At 43.1% G+C, this 12,670-nt stretch overlaps 1 pseudogene across 1 annotated transcript; it reads right to left on the bottom strand.

Moving 5' to 3' along the window:
- Nucleotides 1-7,930: 7,930 nt before the first annotated feature.
- On the bottom strand, nucleotides 7,931-11,615 carry LOC109446248 (small ribosomal subunit protein uS2 pseudogene; annotated as a pseudogene). Its single transcript, XR_016019709.1, has 2 exons — nucleotides 11,376-11,615; nucleotides 7,931-9,372 (listed from the first exon to the last, which is right to left on the bottom strand). The product of XR_016019709.1 is annotated as a small ribosomal subunit protein uS2 pseudogene (transcript).
- Nucleotides 11,616-12,670: the final 1,055 nt, after the last annotated feature.

The raw sequence follows: 12,670 nt of genomic DNA, 5'->3' as shown, positions 1-12,670 counted from the left end.
GTCCCACAGTGACGCAGGCATGTCACCACTCCATCCAATCGCCTGCACTAAAGAGATTTGGCATAATTCTGGCATGGCTTCTAGCTCATAAGGCTGTATCCTAGGATGGCTCCAATCCCCACCCCATTACCCCATTAAAATACCTGCCTGAGAAAGCTCAACTGTCAGAACAGAGTCCCAGAGAGCAGTTTCCAGGCTCTCGGCCTCATGTGGAAAGGTGCTGGCTCCGTTATTAGATGGCCATCAGCTGTAATTAGATGGCTATTCGCTGTGACTGGATGGCCATCAGCTGTTACTCGTTAGCCATTGGCCACTAATATAACTGCTGTGGCTATGCTAGGGGGTTGGTTTGTTAACAGAGAAGTAGATGGCGGATTGCGGATGGTGTGGATCCTACTTCCTGTGTCTCACCCAGCTGCCAGCGAGACTGGGGTGCAGGAATACCCCTTGTTGGGGTACTGGCGGGTGTTTGCTTTTGTGTCTCGACCAGCTGCCATCGAGAATATAGTGGTATGAACTCCCTATCCATGGCTCCTTTGGTATTCCTTTTTGGCCTCACCATATCGGCATGACAAATGGCGCAGCGAGCAGGGTATGGTGCCAGCCAAAGCTCTCCGATTGACAGTAGAGAAGTTTGTGTGTATGAACACTCAGTCTCAGGAAGCCCGTGAGGAGCGGCACCAGGAACAGGAAACGTGATCTGCTTGGGAGAAACGTGACCCCTTGGTGAATTGGTGGTCCTCTCAAGCCTCCGGATGGCACGCCACCCTGTTGGCCAAAGCAAGTATCGTCTTCCTTTTGGTGGTCTGCTGCTGCCGTGGGCTCCAAGAGTTGTGGACATCTGACACCAAGGCCTCCACTCACTCGGATATGCGGCAAGCAAGATTCCGGCCAGGTAAGAATGGTGTCTGACTCTGGGCAAGAGGACATGTGGTCCCCACATAGAGTGTGATGCCTGGTGGCCAGTGTTCTTGGGAGTTGGACCCCCATGGAGGGGTGGGAAGACATGGACGGGTCTCCAACCAGCATAGGCCAGAGAAAAGGTAGGTCGTTGCGACCCTGTGGGCTGGGAAGTGCTTGTTAAGGCAGCCCAGATGCGGGACTTGTAGTCCCAGAGGAAATGCTTGCTGAGTCCTCGGTGGAGGATGAGAGTGAGGTCGAGGTCGTCCCTCACCCCCAGGTTGGGGAGGACTTGCAGCCCTCGCCTTGCGGAGAGGGCACACATTGTGAGGCCAATGCACAGCCCTGGTGAATGACTGTGGACTATGGGGAATTGCCTTCCATCCCTGATTTGATGGACCGCTTGACTGTTTGCTTGAGAAGGTACCACCATGTAGTGGAACTGGCAGATGTTTGCTTCCTGTGTCTCGCCCGGCCACCGGCGAGAATACAGTGGTATGACCCCCTATCCATGGCTCTGTTGGTGTTCCTTTTTGGCCTCACCATGTCCTGCGTTCTTGTGCGGGGAGTGGGACCTGAGACCCTGAATTACATCAACACTGCCAGTGTAATTTACTATTTCTTCTAGCTAACACCTGATGATAGGCTCCTGACCTCCCTTTTAGAGCAAACTGCCTGTTTTGTTTCTTTTTCCTTTGAAAACCAACTCCCTTTAGTTTTCTTGGAAAATTTTTAAAACCCTGCAGAACTGGCGATGATAAATACAGCCCTTGGCCAGCTTCATCTGTGTTGGAGGTGCTGATGTAGTTTCCTTTTTTAAAGTTATTTCAGGGACTTGAGCTCATTTGAATTTCACTGTTTAAAAAAAAAAAAAAAATACCCTCAAACAGTGCTGTTTCATGTTGGTTGAATAATTCACAAATGGACAGATGGAAGTGCACATATAGCTACAAACCAAGTGTGCCTTCATATAAGCACCCTTCTGTTAAACGTTCCCTATTCAGTTCTATCATGATTAAAGCAGGACATGGGAGGAATCCACAAAATCAACTTCTTCACTAAAATACTGCATTTACACGGATTTATTAAAACCATTCCCAGCAAAGCAATATCTCTCTGGAATCTTATAAAATAAGAATAATTAGAATCCAGACATTGTACTACAAGATAAGCATTCTGCCCTAGAATTATACTTCTGGTTCTGAATTTCTTTAAAAAAATTAAAAAAGAAAAAAACATAATTAATGCTTTACCCATTCAAAAGCATGAATAGAAAAATAGAACTAAAGCCACACCATGTTTTCCTGAGACTCTCAGTCTATGTCTCCTGCACAGCGGCTGTGGGAGGGACGGGGTGGGGGGGGCACCAGGGGAGACATGACTCAGGGAGTTAAGCATGAGCTCAGCTCCCAGAGCTTTTATCTAATTTTCAGTGACCTTGTGAAAATTACTTCAAGTGTCTGTGGCTCTGCTTGCTTTTAAGGTGAGCAGAATATCAGCCTCCTACCAAGAGAGTATGGGGGTGAATAGCAAATGAGTATAATTGAAAATGCATTGCTAATACTGAGTGAAGAGCCATGTGAAGTGTCAAATGACAACCCAACTCAGTGTAGGGTGACTGGAAGGTGAGAGCGGTGACAAATAGCCCACTGTATTTCTAAATCTACAGCTCAGCCACGCTGTGGCGTGGAAGTTGTTTGCAGGCTTTGTCATGGTCTAAAGGGCATGAATAACTTGTTTTAGTCCTAAAGAAATGAGACATTAACACTTGCATAATCAGGCATTTCACCAAGAATTTGGGACAAATATGTCTACTTCTAGTTTAGCTTAAGATCCTAGAGGCCTAAGAAGTCATTCAGTCCACCACTACCGAGGCCCAGTGGTCTAGGAACCACATCTTGGAGTAAATTCATTTCTCATGGGAAGACACTCACCACCTCCTGGTGAATGTGTGAAGCAGCAACCCTTCTGGATACTGATTTGAATTCTGATTCCCTATCACATCTATATGTTGGCTCTAGTTCTACTCTCCAAAGCAACAAAACCAGTCTATTCCTTTTTCCATATGACACACTTTCAAATTTTTGAAGTCAGAACTTCCATTTTTCTTGAGTTTATGTCTTCAGCTGAAATATTTCCCACTTTATTCCTTATATGACACGGTACCCATAGCTTCTCATAATCAATGCTATCTTCTTATAATTCATTCTAACTTGTTATTGTTTCTCTTAAAATATATTCTTCAAAATGTGTCACTAACAAGAGGTGGGTCTAATAGTTTAAAGCATAGTGGGGACTCTTTCATTTAAATTTTAATCTAACAAATATTTATTGTTTGACACTATAGCTACAACGATGAAAAAATAAACATAATTCTTGTCTTTGTGTAGCTTGTGTTTAGGAATGCTAAAGGTGTGAGAAGAAGAACCCCTCCCTTCCCAAGAGAAAGTAAAAAAAAAGTTAATAAATAATTCAAAGTCATGTATGTGTGTCGTGGTGCATGCAGCTGATTGGTACTCAGCGTCATTCCTCCTTCTTCTCAGTTTGCCTTCCTTTTCTGCATGGCCTGGAAAGCCAACTCTACACTTCCCAGATTGCCTGAAGTGAGGGTTTTGCATGAGAATTAGGTTCCACCAAATAAATGCAACTCAATCCAAAAGGAGAGGGAGGAAAATGGGGGAAAAATCTAGGTATACAATGGCCAAATTATGAAAAGCTTTATAAGCTATACTTGGTGTTTAGATGTATATTTGGAGTTTAGATGGCATAACAACTTGATGTGGTGATAGAAGTGTAAGCATGGTGGTGGAAAGGGAGGTATTAAGGCGAATGCCCAGGCTTCTGGCTTGGGAACTGGGAAAATGGCAGTGCCAGTCACAGAGATAAGGAGAACAAGAGATTGGTCATATCTGGGGGAAATATTGTTAATGCGCTCTTGTACCTGTTGAATGTGAAGTGCTGGGGGACACCCAGGTGGAAATGTCCAGTAGACATTTAAACCACAACCAAAGAATCAGAACCACAAAAGAGTGATGTAGGTGGAGAGATTGATTTTTGAATCATCATGATAATTGAAGTCATGGAAGCAGACAACATCAGCCAGGGAAAGTGTGAGGATCAAGTACAAGAAGAGCTGCTGGGTGACTCAGTTGGTTTGAGTGCGAGCTCTGAACAACAGGGTTGCCAGTTCGATTCCCACATGGGCCAGTGAGCTGTGCCCTCCACAACTAGATTAAAGACAACGAGCTGCTGCTGAGCTTCCGGAGGGGCCGCCAGATGGCTCAGTTGGTTAGAAAGCGAGCTCTCAACAACATGGTTGCCGCATGGGATGGTGGATTGCGCCCCCTGCAACTAAAGATTGAAAACAGCAACTGGACTTGGAGTTAAGCTGTGCCCTCATATCTAGACTGAAGGTCAACTTGGAGCTGATGGGCTCTGGAGAAACACACTGTTCTCCAATATTCCCCAATAAAACAATTAAAAAAAACAAACAAAAAACCACAAGAAATACAACAAAACAACGTGTAACTTAGACCCTAAGCACTGTAGCCCTAGGATGACCTCAGTGAAGTTAAAAGTCCCACTACAGTGATGACTCATATTGCATTAATATAAACCTCGGATCTGATTCACACAAGCTTTAGTTAGACCACTTAGTCTGTTCTCAGTAGTAGATACCCAACTCAAACTAGTTTAAGGGGGAAAAAAAGTGTGGGCCCAAAGAGCTAGGAGATCCAAGGTAGATTTCACACATCGGTGCATTCAGGGTCTTAAAGCTTATTTCTGAAAGCTTATTTCTGACTTGAGCTGCCTTATTTAGGGAAGCTCCTTGTACATGGCAAACAAGATGAACCCCGGCCAACCTAGCTCACAACCTCGAAGCTTAGCACTGTCAGTGGAAAGAACATTGTGTTCTCCAAGTGCGCATATATTAATCCTGGAGAGGACACCCATCAGTCCTGCCTAGGTCTTATGTCCAACATTAATTCAACTGCAGTGGCCAGGGAAATGGAGCACTGTCATTGGCCAACCTACATCAAGTGTTCTAAGAAAAATTCAAATTCTTAAAATCCACTCCAGACCTTCTGAATCAGATTCTATACAAAAGAGTCCCAGAAGTTAATATATTTTTACAAGCTCCTCAAGTGATTCTTATAGCAGGGGTTCATGGATCACGTGATGAGAAATACCGCAAGCTCCAGAAATGGCTTGGACATGACACTGCCCGAGAAGACCTCAGCTCTGCACCCTGCCAGTCTTGGTGAAGTTGGAAAACATTCAGCCTTTTGAGTGCATTTGAATGGACTTGGGGCAAATTTGGTCTGAGTCACTTTCTTAAACATGTGACCAGGCAATTCACTTAACTTCCCTGACATTTAGTTCCCTCATCTCAGCACCCAGGGAAAATACGTACCTCGAATGCTTGCGCAATGTTAAATAAATCAACTTGTGTGAGGTCCAATTGCCCAGTAGCTCTCTCCTCGTTGTTCAGGCCCCTCACCCCCATGACTAATGTCAAGGCTTTCCATTGCTCAGGGAGGGTGTGGATCCTGCCTCCTGTATCATCTACCATTTGTTGTCCTCAGCTCTCCATGTTCAATCCTTCCATACCCTTTAAGGCCCCGAACTCTGTATTTCCAGGATGCTAAATTCTGCCTGCCCAGCTTGACCCTCAGTGTCTGTCTGCCCCACCTTTTACTTGCTATCCCTTCCAGGTGCCCCCGTCTCCACACCCAGCTTGCTCAGGGGACCTCTTTGATCTCCACATTCCGCACTTCTGAACCCAGGCTACAGGACTGCAATATATTTTCACACACAACTTAGTACAAGCAGCATTGTCTTAAAGTGAAAGCTAATCCTGGCTCTTAGAGAGTGTCAGATTATAGGAGAAATAGCAATTATCACTCTTTTTCAGGAGAAAACCTCTCATATAAAGGATTTGATAATAGATGGACTCATGAGACTCTACCTTACATAGCCACAGTTAGATAAAAATAGACAGAAACTCAGAAATGCCATATTACATTTTTCATATGTTTTCTCCTTCATCATTTTTTAATATTCTTTTTTCCCCCAGCTTCCATATTGGGAGAAAGAGAAAAGCAGAGAGGACATAGAAAATGAACCTGTAATTTTAAAAGAAAATGACTCCACTTATGAGAGCCCTGATGGGGTTGACACAGCACACATTAGAAATGGAACGATTAATAAAATGGTGTCAGCACTCTGTGACCTCATGCCACCAGAAAGTGTTTCACCAGGCAAATGGGCAGGCTCTCAGGATGCTACCAAATATGAGCTGAAAAGAAGTTTGTATAATTGCTCTTATGTGAGGATGCTGCTTAAGCACAGCTTTTTTAGCTTCTAACTTTCTTGTATATCAAATGTGTTCTGCTGTATTTTGCATATTCTGCCCTTCTGTGTGGAGGTTGGGTGGGTGCCAGAAAGTAAGTTAGTGGAGCTCTCACCCAAATTATCCAAGAAGTTTTATTCTATACTTTGCTCCTTACAATAAGAGGCATTTTTTCTTCTAAAGAACTCAAAATGGTAAGACACTCTTTTGGTATTATCTCATCTTATACTCCTTCCCTGTACTTTCTTTGTTGAAACACCCCAGAAGCCTGGATCTTTTGCCTCCATAGAGGAAGGAAAGACTTGGAAATCCTGGTTTTTATTTTCCAAATCCTAAACCCTGGAGGGAGGAAAAAAACTGTGGGTCCAGGAAAAGTGAACTTAATAAGCATGGTGGGTAAAGGATTCCACAAGATGAGAAATATTCCCCAGGACTCAGGGCTGTGGAGAAAGAAAAATGGGAGAGCTCAGGCCCTGCTTCCTGGTGGTGCCACTAGAGAGCCAGCAAGATCCCTGAGGGTCTTGGGTCCCAAAAGAACTGAAAGGCCTAAAGCCAGAAAGACCATGAAGACCAATGCTTTGTGGGTTCTCTAACCAGAACCATAAACCAGGTGTGTCCAACTTCCTGGTGGGTAGTTAAATGTGAGATTTGGAGTGGTGTAACTGGGACACTACTGGGGCTAGTGCAAAATTCTAGTGTATACCATGCCCAAAAGCAATCTGATTCTACATGTAAAACTACTGTGAGGGCCACAGAAATCAATCTATTGAACTTGACAAGTTTGGGGTCATGGTCCAGGGGCCATATTGATTCTTGGTAGTATCTAGTTTGGGCAGGTTACTAAGGTCCAGGGCACACCCAATGCCTTGGTGTCACATAATCCCCCAAACATTGTCATTAACTCAGAGTGCAATGGAAGGGGTGAAACCTTGACCTGACCCAAGTAACTACTTATAGAAATTTCAGGTGGAGGTTTAAAATGGAGATTAAGTTGAGTTATAGAAATTTGCAAAAGGTTCCTGTACACCTGACTTTGTGGGTTGATGATACGCCTGTCATCAGAAAGGTGTCTCTGATAGTTTTGACTTTGCCAGTGTGAGCCTTGGTGCTACTAACAACCAGCAATGTGATATCAGGAAAGCTACTTAGCATTGCAAGTCTCAGTTTCTTTATCTATTAAAAGGGAATGATAGAAATACCTCTTCAGAAGTTTGCTGTGTTAAATGAGACCAGGTGGCTCAAGGACCTGGAATAATGCTGGAGTCCTAATAAGCAACACTCAAATTGGAACTCTTGGTACCAATAATGATTATGCCTTGTGTTCATTGCCTCATGGGTAATTTAGTGAAACAATAGTTGGTGAACTTTCTTTGTATCAATACTGAGAATGTCATTACATTGATTCTCTTGTCCTTTAAGATACGTTTCCCATCTGGCTCCTCTCACCCTCATATAAAGACACTCGTGGAGATTCCCCTATCAGTCCTCTAGAAATCATCAGACTCTCTTAAATTTTAGGTTTAATACAGTTTAGGACCAAGCTAAGGTCTTTCCCACAAATTCCAGTGAATTTGGGCTTCAATCTATAGACTTGAAGAAATCAGAAATTTTTTTTTAAAGCTTTATTTTCCATCTACCTTATTTCCATTTCGGATTAAAAGTCTGTGAAAGGAAAGCTTAAGACCACTCAGTGGTTGTTCCTAACTGTTCAGTGGCCTGAGCAGGGGAGCTGCAGACCAGTCCTCAGGGGCAGGTTGAGTGCTCCAGTCTTCAGCAGGGCACTGCTGCATAGGTGTGGAAGGCACCTGCGCACCTTCAGATGAGTCTGTGACCTCAGGTTGAGTAGCAGGAAATTCAGGAGCAGGCCCTCCACCCTGAAGTTCCTCCTTGGCCACAGCCTTTTCAGCAGTGGTCTTCTCTTCATTTCACTCTCTTCAGGATCTCTGTAGAAGTAAAGATCAGGCATGACCTCCCATGGGTGTTCGTGGGAGATGGTGCCATGTACACGCAAAACTGCCTGGGCCAGCACCCACTACATCAGACCCATGGAATGAGCTCAGTTATTGTCATACGGGATGGTAATGTCCACACAGTGCAGAGGACACTTGGTCGTACACACAGTTATGGTGGTCAGCCCTGGGATCAGTAACATCCAGAAGTCTTGGCTCTTGGAAGGCTATCTGGATCTGGTTAGTGAAGGTTCCAGAAGGAAGCAGCCAGCAATAGGAATGGCTCCGGAGGCAGCAGCAAACTTCATCACAGCCCACTGGCCAGTATTTCTGGAGAATGTGACACTGACATCAGCCAGGTTTTCCATGGGCAACAACGGCATGAGATGAAAGCAGAAGATTCTCTCAGGTTCTCTTCAGATTATAATGTAGATGCCATCATTTTTCCTGTAGCAGATGTATTGTTCCATTTGAAGTCGAGGTTGGTACCCCCTAAATGGGTTTCTGCTGCAAGCAATTTAAGGAGACCCTCCTCCTTCATCTGCAGGATATCGAGGGCTCTGGACATTGTGAAAGTTTCCCTCTAATGGAAACCCAGAACAACACCATATGTATCCCTCTTTGAGTAGCTTGGAAGCACCAGGAAATTTAATTGAAACATAATGAAGACACTTCTGTGAGGGGCTATGACCACATGTATGGTCTTTTCAACCTCTAATTTGATTCAAGGCCAAAAGTTAGAATACTCACAGAAGTAGAAGTTTAGATGTCTCTTGTACTAAAAGCTCTAAATAGCACTTCTCTCAGCTGGACTTCTGAGTTGTTGCAATGCCTCATTCCTGAAATTTTGTGTTAAGTTTTCTACACAAACCCTTTACACTAGTGGAGAAAATCACACAACTCACAACTCTTCCCCTGGACCTTGAGTTTTGCCTGGCAATTCTGGATTTCCCTAGTTACCTTTCTCCTTTCCATTATCTATGACTCTTCAGACCACTGATTATGTGGCATCCTGCCCCACTCTCAGTAGCAGATCTCATTTTCTACTTGCTCTAGATTGTTCCCTCTGGACTCCTTGGCAGCCATCCTCCATTGGTCAGCTTATACCTGTATCTTCAGCTGCTCCTTTTCCTGGTTCCTGCTCATTGTTTAAACTTGCTCACAGAGTTCCTTTATTAAAAACAAAGAGTAAAAAACGAAATTGTCACTCAGTCCTAGGTGTCCCTGTAGCTACCTTCCTATCTCTAACTTTCCTTTCAGACTCAAGCATTTTGAAAGTGTTATGTCTGCTTTTCTCTCCCCTTCCTCAGCTCTTTGTCATTCTCCCACCCACCAGAGTGTGTGGTGTTTGCCTCTTGCCTTTCCACGGAAACTTCCTTCTTGACAAATCCAACGGCAAACTTTGTGTCCTCACCTCTACCCAGAGGTGTCTGACACTACTGAGCTTTGGTGGCCCTCCCACCTATCTGCGAGCTCCTTCTGCGTCTTCCCTCTGCCTAGCCTTTATATAGGTAGCTATGTTTTCAAAGGGTCTTCCTGGTGCCTCTTCTCTCACTCTTCATCCTCTCCCCGAGTGAAACATCTAATCTTGTGCCTTCAATTAATATAAAAAATCTAATGGTGTAATTAGAATCTTATCTTTCCACCTCCTCGATTCACATAGCCAGTCTCCAAGTCTTTTCAAGCCTTCACCTCAGCATTTTAAACCCATGAACCTCCCCTCATTGCCATTACCCAAAACTAACCTGAGAATCTTGTCATCTCTCACTAAGACTTTTGAGGTAGCCTCCTGGCTGGGCCTACTGTCTCTCATCTTGGTTTCCTCTAAACAACATCACAGCCAGAGAGATTGTTTTAAAACAGAAGTCACCAAACTGTTTCTGTAAAGGACCAGATAGTAATTATTTTTGGATTTGCGAGCCCTATGGTTTCTGTTGTAACTATTCCGATCTACTATTGTAGTATGAACTCCGCTACTGACAATATGTAAATAGATGGGTGTAGATGTAATTCAATAAAACTAGTTACAAAATAGGCAGTGGACCAGATTGGGCCTACAAGCCATGGTTTGCTGACATCTATTTTAAAACATAAATTTCAACATGTTCTTCCCATTTCCTTTCAGATAAATTACAAATTCTTAAAAATAGCTTATGAGCCCAGCCAGAACTCTTACCATCCACCTCCACCACACACTCAGCTCCAACCATACTGGAAGGCTTGCATCATTGCATGTGTTTTTTCCCACAGCTGACTAAGTAGATCTATTTGGTGATAATATTCTAAATAACACAATGTAGGTTTGAGTTACAGCTCTAGCCTTGCTAAAATTGTAATCTTAGGCAAGCCTCAATTTCCTCATTTATGGACATAAATGGGGATAATTATGCTATCTGGGAATAATAGTATGTGCCTCCTAGATAATTCATTTGCTTATACGTAAATGGCATCGTGAAGATGAACATCATTCCTGAACTGTAAAATGTTATATAAATGTCCACATTGCCTGCATGGGCTTGTCCGGTCCCCATATGTCCCCTTCCCCATCAGACTGCTTCAGCTGGTGTTCTCTTTACATCCATCTGCTTTTTGGCAGTGCAGGTCGACCACAGCTTAGCGGAGCCCTGGAGGATTCAGACACCTGCGCCCTTCTCAGATCAACCCACTTGTTCCTTTGCCAGAGCAGCCCACTCCCACTTCCCAGCCCCAGCTCCAACCCCAGCCTCATTGCTGGAGCAATTAATCACTGCCACGAGGGCTAATTAGAAATGATGTGTGTGTGTGTGTGTGTGTGTGTGTGTGTGTGTGTGTGTGTGTGTATTTGTGTGTGTTGGGAGAGGTGGTAATACACAAGGGAAGAATTAGGCTACTCACTGTATCTGGCCTCATTCCCTCACGATCCCAGTGAGGAAACAGTACATTTCTAAGTGGAGGCATTAGGGGCTGAGCAGATGTAGTAAGTAGAGGCACGTCAAACCAATGCATATTTATGGATCATGTATTCCCTTTGTGAGCCTGGGGATTATTTCCACCTATTTGCAGCACCAGAATACAGTCCATACTTAAACATAAAAACATTCTTTTTATATTTGCTTTTTTAAAAGCTGCTTTGTCCTTCTACGATTGTCTTATTATTTAAATATTCTTTGAATCATTCGGGGTTCTTTACTTACCTATTGAAATTTCCTGACAAACATTAAAAGCACAGGAAATTAATCCTCCACATTCCTTAAAGATCTGAAGAAGTAGCAGCTCTCACATCTGGGCACTGGGATCAATTACAGAGAAGGACGCTATAAAAAAGCAGCAAAGGAGTACAAAACAGCTGTTTTTCATTTGCTGCCTGTAACTAGATCAAATTAGTTTTTTCATCATAGAGAACTAGCAAATGCACTTTTAAATGGTTTATAGAACATTCACCTTTTGGATTACAAAATTACTAAGAGCATCATGACAGGCACTTACATAAATAAAATTCATTTACTGTAAGTGGCACCTCTTACAGAGAACTTATGTATACATATAAATTCAAAAAAGAATCTTATGCATATTGTAACATATTCACAAAGGAGGAAGTTCCGAGGGGTTTCATGAATTGATTTTTATTTCAAATTTGATTAGAAGTATATTTCATTGTCTGAATCATTCCTTTTTCTGCTTCTAAAATTTCTACATTCCTTTATGTAAATTAGTTAACTGTACAAAAGCTTCTAGACCTTGCATTATAGCAACTATTGTATACAAGGTATGGCAATTAACTTGTTGCAACGATGTTGCTAACCTTTTTTCCTATCAGAGGGATTATTCATTATGAATTTGTACCAATTGGACACACAGTTAACAAAGTTTATCATTTTGAGTGCTGAAAAGGCTGCCTGAAAAACTTAGACAACCTGAACTTTTCGCCAACAATTCATGGCTCTTGCATCACGACAATGCACCAGCTCACACGGCACCGTCTGTGAGGAAACTTTTAGCCAGTAAACAAATAACTGGATTGGAACACCCTCCCTACTCACCTGATCTGGCCCCCAATGACTTCTTTCTTTACCCAAAGATAAAGGAAATATTGAAAGGAAGACATTTTGATGACATTCAGGACATCAAGTGTAATACAACGATAGAGCTGATGGCCATTCCAGAAAAAGAGTTCCAAAATTGCTTTGAAGGGTGGACTAGGCACTGGCATCAGTGCATAGCTTCCCAAGGGGAGCACTTTGAAGGTGACTGTAGTGATATTCGGCAATGAGGTATGTAGCACTTTTTCTAGGGTGAGTTTGTGAACTTAATTGTCAGACCTCGTATGTCCCAAATATTATGTTAATATTAAACTGTAAAACATAAGGCTACCCAATATATTATTAGATCACCTGGCCACCTTGGAAAAAGCTGTGGTTCCGTTAAGTTTCTGAATGGCTATAGAGAGGCTTCAGTATTAAGTAGATATAACAGCTATAGATGTATGTAC

The sequence above is a fragment of the Rhinolophus sinicus genome, chromosome 2 (assembly GCF_057876585.1).
Source record: "Rhinolophus sinicus isolate RSI-liver-muscle chromosome 2, RSI-T2T, whole genome shotgun sequence".
In the NCBI taxonomy this organism is placed as follows: Eukaryota; Metazoa; Chordata; class Mammalia; order Chiroptera; family Rhinolophidae; genus Rhinolophus; species Rhinolophus sinicus.
This window is presented reverse-complemented; position numbering and strand designations above follow the sequence as displayed.